We start from the raw sequence: 14000 nt of genomic DNA, 5'->3' as shown, positions 1-14000 counted from the left end.
TTAGCATTTATTGTTGTTTCTGCAGTTAAAAAGACAAAGTTGAAAATTCTGGCTACTATCGTTATTTTAATAATTTCTTTATTTTTATTTTATTTATTAATCTGTCAGGGTTATCTAATTAACTATTTGTGGCTTGTGTTTTGAATAGGCTATATGCTCCCCTGCACTTTAGGCATTTTGCACACATTTGCTCCTCATCTTGTGACTTGATTCTAATTTATTTCGTTTTGTATTTTTTATTTATTAGAAAGGTATAGGCCTATTCTGTTCTAATTTAATTTGAGTAAATTAATTGTTTATTTTTTCGGTGCATCGATGTTGTGCTGTAGGCTAGCCTGCTCGCACAGGTAATTTAGCCGATTTAATTTGATTTGCATGTGAAATGCAAATCCTGTCTGCAGTGTGGCCTTTCTGGAGTTGTTATTTCTTAGTTTTATTGATCCAAAATGTTTTTTATACATTTTCTTCTATATCTTTGTGTGATTTTCTGTACATCGCGGCTTTGAAACGTTAAAGCCCCGCCCCCATACACATGATTCGACTATTAGTCGACTATAGGCAAGACATGACGATTCTGATTCGACTATGAAAATCCATAGTCGGGGACAGCCCTAGTGTAAAGTCAGGTTTATTCAGCAAATGCTTATGCCCCGTTGATGCGGGCTCTAAGCAAAGCAAGTCTGAGCGATGTATGAACATGTGTAAAGTCAGGTTTATTCAGCAAATGCTTATGCCCCGTTGATGCGGGCTCTAAGAAAAGCAAGTGTGAGCGATTTATGAACGTGTAAAGTCAGGTTTATTCAGCAAATGCTTATGCCCCGTTGATGCGGGCTCTAAGCAAAGCAAGAGTGAGCGATTTATGAACATGTGTAAAGTCAGGTTTATTCAGCAAATGCTTATGCCCCGTTGATGCGGGCTCTAAGCAAAGCAAGAGTGAGCGATTTATGAACATGTGTAAAGTCAGGTTTATTCAGCAAATGCTTATGCCCCGTTGATGCGGGCTCTAAGCAAAGCAAGTGTGAGCGATGTATGAACGTGTAAAGTCAGGTTTATTCAGCAAATGCTTATGCCCCGTTGATGCGGGCTCTAAGCAAAGCAAGTCTGAGCGTTGTATGAACATATGTAAAGTCAGGTTTATTCAGCAAATGCTTATGCCCCGTTGATGCGGGCTCTAAGCAAAGCAAGTGTGAGCGTTGTATGAACGTGTAAAGTCAGGTTTATTCAGCAAATGCTTATGCCCCGTTGATGCGGGCTCTAAGCAAAGCAAGTGTGAGCGATGTATGAACGTGTAAAGTCAGGTTTATTCAGCAAATGCTTATGCCCCGTTGATGTGGGTTCTAAACAAAGCAAGTGTGAGCGATGTATGAACATGTGTAAAGTCAGGTTTATTCAGCAAATGCTTATGCCCCGTTGATGCGGGCTCTATGCAAAGCAAGTGTGAGCGATGTATGAACATGTGTAAAGTCAGGTTTATTCAGCAAATGCCCCGTTGATTCGGGCTCTAAGCAAAGCAAGTGTGAGCGATGTATGAACATGTGTAAAGTCAGGTTTATTCAGCAAATGCTTATGCCCCGTTGATGCGGGCTCTATGCAAAGCAAGTGTGAGCGATGTATGAACGTGTAAAGTCAGGTTTATTCAGCAAATGCCCCGTTGATTCGGGCTCTAAGCAAAGCAAGTGTGAGCGATGTATGAACATGTGTAAAGTCAGGTTTATTCAGCAAATGCTTATGCCCCGTTGATGCGGGCTCTATGCAAAGCAAGTGTGAGCGATGTATGAACATGTGTAAAGTCAGGTTTATTCAGCAAATGCCCCGTTGATGCGGGCTCTAAGCAAAGCAAGTGTGAGCGATGTATGAACATGTGTAAAGTCAGGTTTATTCAGCAAATGCTTATGCCCCGTTGATGCGGGCTCTAAGCAAAGCAAGTGTGAGCGATTTATGAACGTGTAAAGTCAGGTTTATTCAGCAAATGCTTATGCCCCGTTGATGCGGGCTCTAAGCAAAGCAAGTGTGAGCGATTTATGAACATGTGTAAAGTCAGGTTTATTCTGCAAATGCTTATGCCCCGTTGATGCGGGCAGGGGCGTAGTTTGTGGGGGGGATGGGAGATAACCCCCCCCAATATTTAAATCTATGCATTACCCCCCCCCCCCCCAATATTTATACCATGATCACAATATCAGGAGGCATACCCAAACTTCAACCCCCCAATGTTCAAACCAAATCTACGCCCTTGGATGCGGGCTCTAAGCAAAGCAAGTGTGAGCGATGTATGAACATGTGTAAAGTCAGGTTTATGCAGCAAATGCTTATGCCCCGTTGATGCGGGCTCTAGGCAAAGCAAGTGTGAGCGATGTATGAACGTGTAAAGTCAGGTTTATTCAGCAAATGCTTATGACCCGTTGATGCGGGCTCTAAGCAAAGCAAGTGTGAGCGTTGTATGAACATGTGTAAAGTCAGGTTTATTCAGCAAATGCCCTGTTGATGCGGGCTCTAAGCAAAGCAAGTGTGAGCGATGTATGAACATGTGTAAAGTCAGGTTTATTCAGCAAATGCTTATGCACCGTTGATGCGGGCTCTAAGCAAAGCAAGTGTGAGCGTTGTATGAACATGTGTAAAGTCAGGTTTATTCAGCAAATGCTTATGCCCCGTTGATGCGGGCTCTAAGCAAAGCAAGTGTGAGCGATGTATGAACATGTGTAAAGTCAGGTTTATTCAGCAAATGCTTATGCCCCGTTGATGCGGGCTCTAAGCAAAGCAAGTGTGAGCGATGTATGAACATGTGTAAAGTAAGGTTTCTCAGCAAATGCTTATGCCCCGTTGATGCGGGCTCTAAGCAAAGCAAGTGTGAGCGATGTATGAACGTGTAAAGTCAGGTTTATTCAGCAAATGCTTATGCCCCGTTGATGCGGGCTCTAAGCAAAGCAAGTGTGAGCGTTGTATGAACATGTGTAAAGTCAGGTTTATTCAGCAAATGCCCTGTTGATGCGGGCTCTAAGCAAAGCAAGTGTGAGCGATGTATGAACATGTGTAAAGTCAGGTTTATTCAGCAAATGCTTATGCCCCGTTGATGCGGGCTCTAAGCAAAGCAAGTGTGAGCGATGTATGAACGTGTAAAGTCAGGTTTATTCAGCAAATGCTTATGCCCCGTTGATGCGGGCTCTATGCAAAGCAAGTGTGAGCGATGTATGAACATGTGTAAAGTCAGGTTTATTCAGCAAATGCCCCGTTGATGCGGCTCTAAGCAAAGCAAGTGTGAGCGATGTATGAACATGTGTAAAGTCAGGTTTATTCAGCAAATGCTTATGCCCCGTTGATGCGGGCTCTAAGCAAAGCAAGTGTGAGCGATTTATGAACGTGTAAAGTCAGGTTTATTCAGCAAATGCTTATGCCCCGTTGATGCGGGCTCTAAGCAAAGCAAGTGTGAGCGATACACACAGAAAGTGCTGTAAACATTATTTGAACAGGAAGATGTGCACTAAAAACACCATACTATTGGTGATGGAAAAGTATTAATTTGTTCATCCTCCTCCTCACAAGAGCCCCTGTTACTTTCTCAGTTTCTCACCTTGCCAAATGATGAAGGCGTATCTTGCAGTACATGGAGGCTGCCATCTTAACCCAGGTGTGAACATGATTGTCCTCAACACTGGTCTCAAACATGTGGTTGTGCAACTCTGAAAAAATATTCTTGTCAGCACAATCACTCAGAACCTGAATTATAATGGCAGCTGTCACTCCTTTTCCTTGAGGAAGCTTTCCTCCACTAGTATTCAGTAGTCTTTGAAAGCACCTTTCAGAGGCTTTACACACCTCCACAATGCTTGTTGATGGATTCTGTAAGCCTCCCCTGTTCTTCAGGGCAATGAAAGCATGCATGCTGGAATCAGAGCTCAGTGCAAGAGAACAGGGAATGCACAAGATTTTCTCCTTCATCTTTTTTATCACAAATCCAGCAATGTAATGGATAGCGGCGTCCTTGAACTCGGATATTGAATTGACATAAGGTAAGATGCTGTAGTCGTGGTCAGAATCCAGAGGGAGTGCTGGTATGACATCAAATTGACGAGAAGCTGGACCAACTGTCACTGCCAACATGTTGGTTCCATCTCTAATGAGACAGTTCCCTGTTCCATTTTTCACTTGATGTCTCACTAGGGGGCGTTTGTACGCAGCTTTGAACTGTCGGGCAGTTGGGTTGTTGTTGTAGCCTCCGCGTGCCCTAACTGCAGAAAAGAACAGCTCAAGATGATCCTGACTGAGTTTGTAAGTGAGGAGATACTTACAAGGTGCATCCTGTGCTTCAATCAGCTCTTTAAAAATGTTGGAAATGCTTCTGGAACTGGCAACAAATCCAATGGGACACGTTTTCCTAGGACCTGCATGAAGATGTCTCCCAGAGCTATCTCTGAGCTGCAGAAGGAAATTTTCAGCTCTCTCCAACAGACTCAGCATGCGAAGTTTATTACAACTTCTCAAAGGAGCTTTGGAACCCTTTGTGAGAGGGTTCCTGCTGTTGAGAACATCAAAAGCTAAGTCGATTGTTCTCAGAAATTCAACGGTTTCCTCTGAACCATGAAACTGAGGCAAGTGAAGTTCCTTGTTGCAGAATTCAAGGGCATCTGCAACGCTGCTGCTGAAAACTTGAGCAGCAAGATTTACCTTCATCTTCTGATTTATCCATAGAATATGTGCCATCTTCAGCTTATTACCCAGCCTCAAGCCCTCAGTCTCCTGAAGTTTGTTGAGGTCTTCTAGGTATTGCCACCTAATCTTTTTGCCACTGCCTGTCTGGAAAACACCTGCCTGTACCAAGACCTGATTGTTTGAGGATGAGGCAGAACACAATCAAAGCTGTCACAAACAAACTGATAAGCTTTTACAGAGTAGAAATGGAGAGTCATGGCAAAAGATCTCAAATTATCAGAGATTCTAGCAGATTTAGTCTTACACTTGGCCCTTGTAAGAATTTCTTTAGCAACAACGCTAAAGGAAGCCTCCAGCATATCGCCACAGCTGGTGGAAACAAGCAGCTTCTCTTTCAGATCAGTGACAACTGAAGAGTCTTCTGACTCTGCTTTTGAAGCTTCAATTTTTTCATGCAAGAACGCAAGCTACTTTGAACAAATGACACCTTCCTCTTTAGAGGACTGGGGGAGTTTTTCAGTGTGTATGCACCATGATCTGCAGAATGGCTATGGCTGCAGCTGGCTACACATCTCGACTGTCTGTGGTTCACTGTGAGTGAAACTGATGTAATCATGGTCATGACTGACGTTCCTGCGTTTACCAGCTTGTATGTCAGAGTAAGTCTTACTAACCGTTGTGTTCTTACTGACTCTGGTGTGCCTCACCTTGGCCTTCACCTGGCAATGGGGGTAGAAGATGGTTGGCACCGCGTCTGGTTTAAGGGTGTTTTTTCGTCCCTGGACAGGGATGAAACAATCCTGTGTGAAGTGAAGGGAGCAGAGGCGAGAATGCTTGTTTGGTGTCCAGCTCTTTCTCTTGACATTGTGTATCCACTGCTGCAACTTGTCTTTATCATTGAAGGGGAACCTGACAAGAAAAAAAAAAAAAACATTGTTCAAGAAAATGAATTAAATGGAAATTAATGTAATTTCCATTTAATGATTGTTGTGTCATTCATTTCATCAAATGAATTTAATGGAAATTAAACCAAAAGGATGAGGAGTGATGGAGTTTTGGAGTTTTTCTCTCTCAAAGAATCTACATGCCACCCTAAAATTATCTCACTACCCCCCACCTCAGTTGAGAATCGATTGCAGTGACAAGGCACAAGCTGATCTGTCACTCACATCCAACCAAACAATAAAATGTGGCTGTGGTGGTATATTAAAATTGGTAGTAAGCATTCAACAGCGCACTATAAGCTATTGTATGACACACACACACACACACACACACACACACACACACACCCACACCCATATGAATGTGCACGTACAGACATGCACACATAAACGCACACGTGCGCATGCACAAACACACACATTATGCACATACTGTGCTATATTACATACTAATATGTAATTTAGTATACATAATATACTAACATGTCATACTAACAATTACATTGTGCTACATACTGTGCTATATGAATACTATATTCACAAATATTTTATTGTTGCAGCCATTTATTTAAAATAAACCTGTTGTTGTGGTATATCACTTGCAGTACACTTAGTTTTTGTGCTTGGTTTCTGAATCGCAGGTGTTGGATTTTGGAGATGAGGTCATGACTGCAGCTGCTGATGAGGCCGAAACCAGCACATCCAGTGCAAGTAGACCTTGACTAGTTAATTTTAATTAACATTATTTTACATATCCTCTACAGTTTATTTACAAGGTCTTTTTGTATGATATTGGTTTACTTATAGCCTTTTTGAGCACTTGAGCTTAACTGGGAGTTTGTAGACGTTTATAAGGCTGTTGTGTCTACCTTGATTTATTGCAACGTCACTCTTTACACCTCTGCTTAGGATCATCACCTTATAATGATGATTCAAATAATCATAATCTTGTGTGTGTGAGAGAGAGTTTGGAAATTAAATCGTATAATATAGTAATAACATAATATAATGTATATTAATATATTACAATTAATACACTGCTCACAAAAATTAAAGGAGCACTTTAAACAACCACATTAGATACATCAGATCTCAATATGAAGTTGGATATCTATACAAATAACGACAGGGCAATGTCTTAGGAACAAAAGGATGCCAAGTCTTTTAATGGAAATAAAAGTTTTCAGCCTACAGAGGGCTCAAATGTGTAGACACCCTAAAATCAGAGTGAAATGAAGATGTGGCAGGCTAGTCCATTTTTTCAAAAACTTAATTTCTGCAACTCAAAATGCTTTTCAGTATCTTGTGTGGCCCCCACGAGCTTGTATGCATGCTTGACAACGTCGTGGCATGCTCGCAATGAGGCGACGGATGGTGTCTTGTGGCATTTCCTCCCAGATCTGTGTGAGGGCATCCCTGAGCTGTTGTACAGTCTGAGGAGCAACCTGACGGCGCCTAATGGACCGAAACATAATGTCCCACAGATGTTCTATTGGGTTTAAGTCAGGGGATCGTGAAGGCCATTCAATTGTTTCAATTCCTTCATCCTCCAGGTACTGCCTGCATACTCTTGCCACATGAGGCCGGGCATTGTCGTGCATTAGGAGGAAACCAGGACCTACTGCACCAGCGTAGGGTCTGACAATGGGTTCAAGGATTTCATCTTGATACCTTATGGCAGTCAGAGCACCATTTCCTAGGCAGTAGAGGTCTGTGCGTCCCTCCATGGATATGCCTCCCCAGACCATCACTGACCCACCACCAAACCTGTCATGTTGAACGACGTTGCAGGCAGCATAACGTTCTCCTTGTCTTCTCCAGACTCTTTCACGTCTATCACAGGTGCTCAGGGTGAACCTGCTCGTCTGTAAAAAGTACAGGGCGCCAGTGGCGGACTTGCCAATTCTGGTGTTCTTGAGCAAATGCCAGTCGAGCTCCACGGTGCTGGGCAGTGAGCACAGGGCCCACAACAGGACGTCGGGCCCTCAGGCCATCTTCATGAAGTCTGTTCCTGATTGTTTGGGTAGAGACATTCACACCAGTGGCCCTCTGGAGGTCATTCTGTAGGGCACGAGCAGTGCTCAGTAGGGCTGGTCCGAATACCATTTTTTGAGCTTCGAAGCTTCGGTCGTAATGAACATCGAATATTCGAAGCTTCGGAGAAGAGGGTGTTGAACATATTCTTCTCTCTAATAAAGGCAGGAATCTCTATGTGTCTGTATGTCCGTTTGCATTTTGATTATTTCGAGAACCATTCATCCAATCGACTTCACAGGGAGTGCAGTGTCGCTTTGGTGCAATATAGATTGACACGTGAGACGCAACACGTTCAGAATTAATAAACTTTTAATAAACTACAGAACAGCGCGAGCGGGAAGCGCGCGCCGGCAGGGCTTATGCTCCGAGAACGGACACTGCACTGTAGTGATATAAAACGCACACACACAGGTCTGTTAACTTAAGCAATACTTTTAAGGTAGTCTAATTTTTTCTGACTAACAAATTACTGTAAAGGGCAGATTTAAATAAAGAAAAACGAAATTTAAATAAAGAAAAACGAAATTTAAATAAAGAAAAAACGAAATTTAAATAAGAAAAAACGAAATTTAAATAAAGACAAAACGAAATTTGAATAGAGAAAAACTCAATTTAAATAAAGAAAAACGAAATTAAGTTAAATTAAAAACGAGATTAATTTAGATTGATAATAACGGGTAAAAAGTCTAATACATTTTGTTTCTATTATTCTATTTTCCACAATGTCAAAGCAACGCAGCTTAACCCAAAACACAAGCTCAGGCACGCACTTCCACACACACTCCGCTGTTCTCATGCACTTCTGTCCACACACACTCCGCTGTTCTGCTTTAGCCAGAGAACAGAACACTCCCGTTGCTGGAACACAAGGCGTTGGTTCTATTTCTAGCGTGCACGCGTTTTCCGCGTGGCTCACGCAGGCAGTGTGCAAACTCCAACCTGTTAACATGGGAGCCGAAATAAAAACGGACCACGCAGCTGAGACGCTCACGCCACGCAGCCAGTGTGTCGCTGGCCTTATTCAAGCACGAATGAGAACCGTTTCGCGGGGGATCCCAGGTGTGCAAAAAAAAAAACAAAAAAAAACGAATATTCGATTGTCAATTTTTCAAATCGAATACCAACCCACCGAACGAATATTCGATTATTCGAATATTCGGGTCCAGCCCTAGTGCTCAGCCTGTTCCGCCTTGCACAAAGGAGCAGGTATCGGTCCTGCTGGTGGGTTGAGGACCTTCTACGGCCCTGTCCAGCTCTCCGAGAATAACCACCAGTCTCCTGAAATCTCCTCCATGTTCTGGAGATTGTGCTGGGAGACACATTAAACCTTCTTGCTGCAGCACGTGTGGATGTGCCATCCTGGAGAAGTTGGACAACCTGTGCAACTTCTGTAGGGTTAAGGAATCACCTCATACTGCCAGTAGAGATAATTACTCAAGCCAAAACCAGCACGAGTGGAAAACCAGCCAAAAAAGATCAAGAGGGAGAAACTTGAAATGACCTCCACATGTAAAACCAGTCCTGTTTTGAGGGTTTTCTCATTGTTGCCACTGTAGTGCACCTGTTGTTAAGTCCATGAACACCAATACAGCTGAAAGTGATTAACAATGCCCTCAGCTGCTTAGCCAACGAGAAAATTATCAGACAGGTTTAATTGATTTCATGCCAGGCCCAAATAAAAAAGTGTTCCTTTAATTTTTGTGAGCAGTGTATAACATCTTACGCTATAGAATTACAATATGACATCTTACATTAAAACATTCTAGGCCTGACAAAAGTGAAGTGGCTAAAATCGCCTTTAAAATATAGCTATAATAAATATAATAATAAACTTTTGGATTGTAATCGTTTGAGTAGCCTATGGGCAGTTCTTAGTAATTTTAGTTAGTTAAGCTTATTTTGAACATGTTTATATATATATATATATATATACACACACACAGTAAAATAAAAAATAACAGGTAAAGTACATGTCAGCACAATCTTCCAAAATTATTAAATGTGATTCAAATAGGCACAGATGCACACATACTATATAGGTGTTAAATCATGTAAGTTTGGCTAATAAATCATGGTCAAAAACACTTGAACAGAAACGTTTTTCTTTATTTCACATTAGGTAGGCTAAGACATGTTGTAGATGGCTACCAGGATGAAAGGGATCACATTCATCTTCATGTAAATGTAAATGTAAATAAATAAAGGAATAACGTTAACCGCGATTGACATTGAGATGTTTATTTTTTTTCATTGCCTGTATAATTTCCCCATCCCCCGTTAATATAGGTATGCCCCGTTACCCATACTTCATATTTAATGAAGTAGATAAATTATTTAAAGTTCGTGGATGAATGTTACTTCATATGTTTTCACTTGCCACATACCGAATTATTTACAATTCCTCAAAACGTTGTTGAAATATTTTGTTCCGTTGCTTTTATGGACTCTCTATGGGCTTCTCCCTTGACTTTATCGGACTTTATGCCTCCACGTCCCTCCGATTGACTGCGAGTGCGAGCTTCTCCTCCTGTCTATACGGTAATTTCCAGAGAGTCGCGTGGTTATGACGCAATCGTTAGCCTATTTTTACAAAAAAATGCTTCTATGGGGCCATAACGTAAGATACAAGGTAATGGAGCCTTTTATACATTGTCGTGTTTCTTTAGAAATAAACAATGGACAAATTGAGTGTTTAAACGCCTCAGATATAAAGTTATTCGCTGTCAAAGTGATGCCAAAATGAATGGGAGTCAATGGAATGCTAACAGCAGGTGATGGCTTGTTACGCCGCCTTCACACTGGCAGTTGAAATCAGCTCCGTAATACGCAATACGCCCCCAGCGGACGTCGTACTACACCGTTGAAAAGCATCGGAAGCTTCGGAAGCGAGTAGAACAAAAATGGCGGAGAGATTAGAACAGTTGATTTTGTCAGTGTCAATGTACAATTCTGTATGATCTCTCTGATGAGGGTTATAGAGACATTAATCATTGACCAGCCGACGATTTGCCATCATTTCATTCTCTGGCTGTATGTGAATGAGCGGAGGCCACAATATTTAATTATACATTTTAATTGTATTAACTGCCCTAATAACATTAGAAAATCATGAAAATAAAAAAAATGACATGACAACTTATCGTTTTTAAAGTTAAGAATTCAGGTTTGTTTATCAGTACCATAGCAACGCTAACTTCCGCTGGAATTGTCGGATAGGAACCGTCCGTAGCCTTTCGCAAGAGTTAAATTTCTGGAACGCATCCGGATGACCAACTAACACGATTTTTCTCGCACCGCACTCGTTCGGACCCATTCGCATGCGGTCTGCGAATCTCCATAGGAAATGAATGACTTCCGGTCGTTTCGAAGCCGTATCGGAGCTGATTTCAACTGCCAGTGTGAAGGCGGCGTTAGCCAATGGCGGCCCCCGGGGGTGGTACGGAATTCGAGAGCTCGATTACCCCCCTGCTCAATCTGCCAGACTTGCCGAATGCAGCTTTAATTATTGTGCCTTTTACCCCAAATACCATACTTTTACATATTCTTCCATTTTTGAAAAACTGTTGCTTTATTTACCTTGAACAAAACTGAAAATCATTAACAAAACATTTGTCTCAAAATATAGAGAATATTTTTTATCAATTCTTACTACATAAATCTACAACACTTTTAAAAGCACCATTTAATATTATATCAAACTAGCACAGAATCAACTTTGCGTTGCTGTCCGCGATCGCGTCAAGGATCTGCCAAACTCCCATGTGCATCATCAAAAGCGGTTGTAAAGAAAAAGTGCACAGCAGAATTGTGCCATCTAGTGGTTTAAAAGAGATTAGTCAAATGCACCTTTTACTCCGGTGCCCCGTTGTACCCTACCACTTCTCTAATATTTTTGTTCTTCATAGGAATCCCTAAACAATCAAAGGTCCTGCCGAATGAAGCTTCCTGAACAAGTGAGTGCACAATTGTCATGAAGGACTGCAGGAGGGAGCAGCGGCTGTGACTCTCGGTCAGACAGCAGGACTCGTGCGGCACGTCTGCCATTCAGATAATGTGCGAGAGGCACATGCCTTTCCCTCTCGTTCTCCCGGGAACTTAAAGGATGAGAGACAGGGCCTAATCATATCCCAGCTGAATATCCCGGCCTTGGAAAGAGGGGACATTTCTGCCAGAGGAGAAGTTCTCTGGTCAGTGCCACCTGCCGTGTGGCCCATGTGCAGCCCCCACAATGCAGTATGAGGGAAATTCACCAGCTGCTGCTTCAACTGCCTCTGAGGAGCGGCTGGGATTTCACTGGCAGGTTTAGTCTAGAGCAGGGATTCCCTGGTTTTTCTCCATGCAATTAGTAAAACAAAACTATGACACATTTAAATGTATTAATATTGCATAGTCAACCCAACTATTTGCAACATTACACTGCAAAAAAATGCTTTTTAAATCAAGATAATTTACTTGAGATCCAAAATAACTTAAGATATTGAGTTTTTTTCTGAATTGATCAGAGTTTATGCTTAAAACAATTTCAAATGTCAGTTGAATTCAAATAGAGCCCGGCCGATATGGATTTTTGGGGGCCGATGCCGATATTAGCGAGTAAAAAAGCCCGATATTGATATATCGGCCGATATTATTTATGTGTATATTAATACAGTAGCAATGTTATTTAAGTGTATATTAATAATACAGAACCAGTCAAAAGTTTGGACACACTTTCCCATTCATGTGTACAAACTTTTGACTGCTACTGTATATAGAATACAGTATACACAAACAGAATATATAAACGTGTGACAAAGATATGTAATGGAGGCGGGGTGAATGATAGAATGAGAATGATACATTTGAGCTGTAACCAAACTAGTTTGCATTGCATGTTCTATTCTATATTATATTATAAATACTGTTGCATAATCTTCACTAATGACTTTGTCTTTTTATTTAGTCACGTTATATACAAAAATAACTTGTATCAATAAATATATCAAAAGTGTCACTGGCAAAACCTTATCTTCTATCATTAGTCTTAATTCCTCTAGTCTCTACCAGTGGAGGAAGTACTCATCTTTTAACTAAAGTAAAAGTAATAATACCATAATGAAAACATGTTTAATTACATATGTACAGTACTTTTACTTAAATACTATTTTAAATAAGTCCGCAAAATGTACTAAACGTGAAACTACTTATTATGCAAAATGGCCCTATATAAAGTGTTATAATTATATAAATGATTGGAATATTGCTTGATGTTGTAACATAGCATTATAGGCAGAATGGGCTTTAACACTGTGTCTAACATTACACCGGACGCGGCCATTGTTGCTCACGTCGCAAGTAAGTAAATAAATAAACAATGTCCCCGTCTTTTACTCTCACAACAAACTTATCATACTCGTTTGCTACATCAGCTAGCTAGCCATGTTTCATACCTTGTCAGTGGAGTGGAAGCTAATGTGTACGCATCTTACACCTTATCTGAAGAAAAGACCTCCTTTTACTGAAGTGAAAGGGTTGTCTGGTGTCACTACAGTAACCTGGGTCGCCAGTAGCAAACAATGGAGCCGCTCTGCTGGACAAACTACGTAATTACACAATTTACAAGCATTTTATCCACATTATATGTTCTGTAAAAAAAAAAGTTCATATCGGCTGCGTCATATACACCGATACCGATATATCTGCAACAGGCTCATATCGGCCAATAAAAATCGGCAGACCGATAAATCGGTCAGGCTCTAATTAAATTCAACTTAATTCAAAGGGCTAAATTCTATTTAGAAACTCGAACTGAGTAAAAATATACAATTTTGTGCAGCTGCTGATATTTATGACCAAAAAGTAAGATGAAATTCTGATAGTTTGTAATGTAAAAAAACAAATACAGAAACGCACTGCAAATACTCACAACTCAACCAAATACAGAGACGTGCTACAAATAGCACAGACCACAACGGAAATGTTTCAAGGGGACCCCAAACCTGGCAGGAACCGCAATTTGAAATTAATTGAATTTGCCAGTGGTTTTTTTTTTCTATTTGCATGTGTTTTCATCAGTTGCAGAGCATTGAGCTCTCTCGGCCACCGTATAAAAGGCCTTTTACTAGCCAAAAAATATGATCTATCAATCTGACAACAGAAGGAATGTATTAGATTGTGAACAACAGGTTTTTCAGCCATACAAAACGTGATACAGTAGGCAATATGGTTAAAATGATAATTTGCATGTATTTGGTCACTATGAGTTGGCTAGCTGTTTCCCACACCTGACAGCTGTCACTAGCTTGTAGAATCTGGATGTCTTCAGCACTTACTTGAGCATGAAGTCATTGAAGCACTCATGTCCTGTCCTCACTTACATTTGCTCACCTTTCA

Source organism: Rutilus rutilus, assembly GCF_951802725.1.
Source record: "Rutilus rutilus genome assembly, chromosome: 21".
In the NCBI taxonomy this organism is placed as follows: domain Eukaryota; kingdom Metazoa; phylum Chordata; class Actinopteri; order Cypriniformes; family Leuciscidae; genus Rutilus; species Rutilus rutilus.
This window is presented reverse-complemented; position numbering follows the sequence as displayed.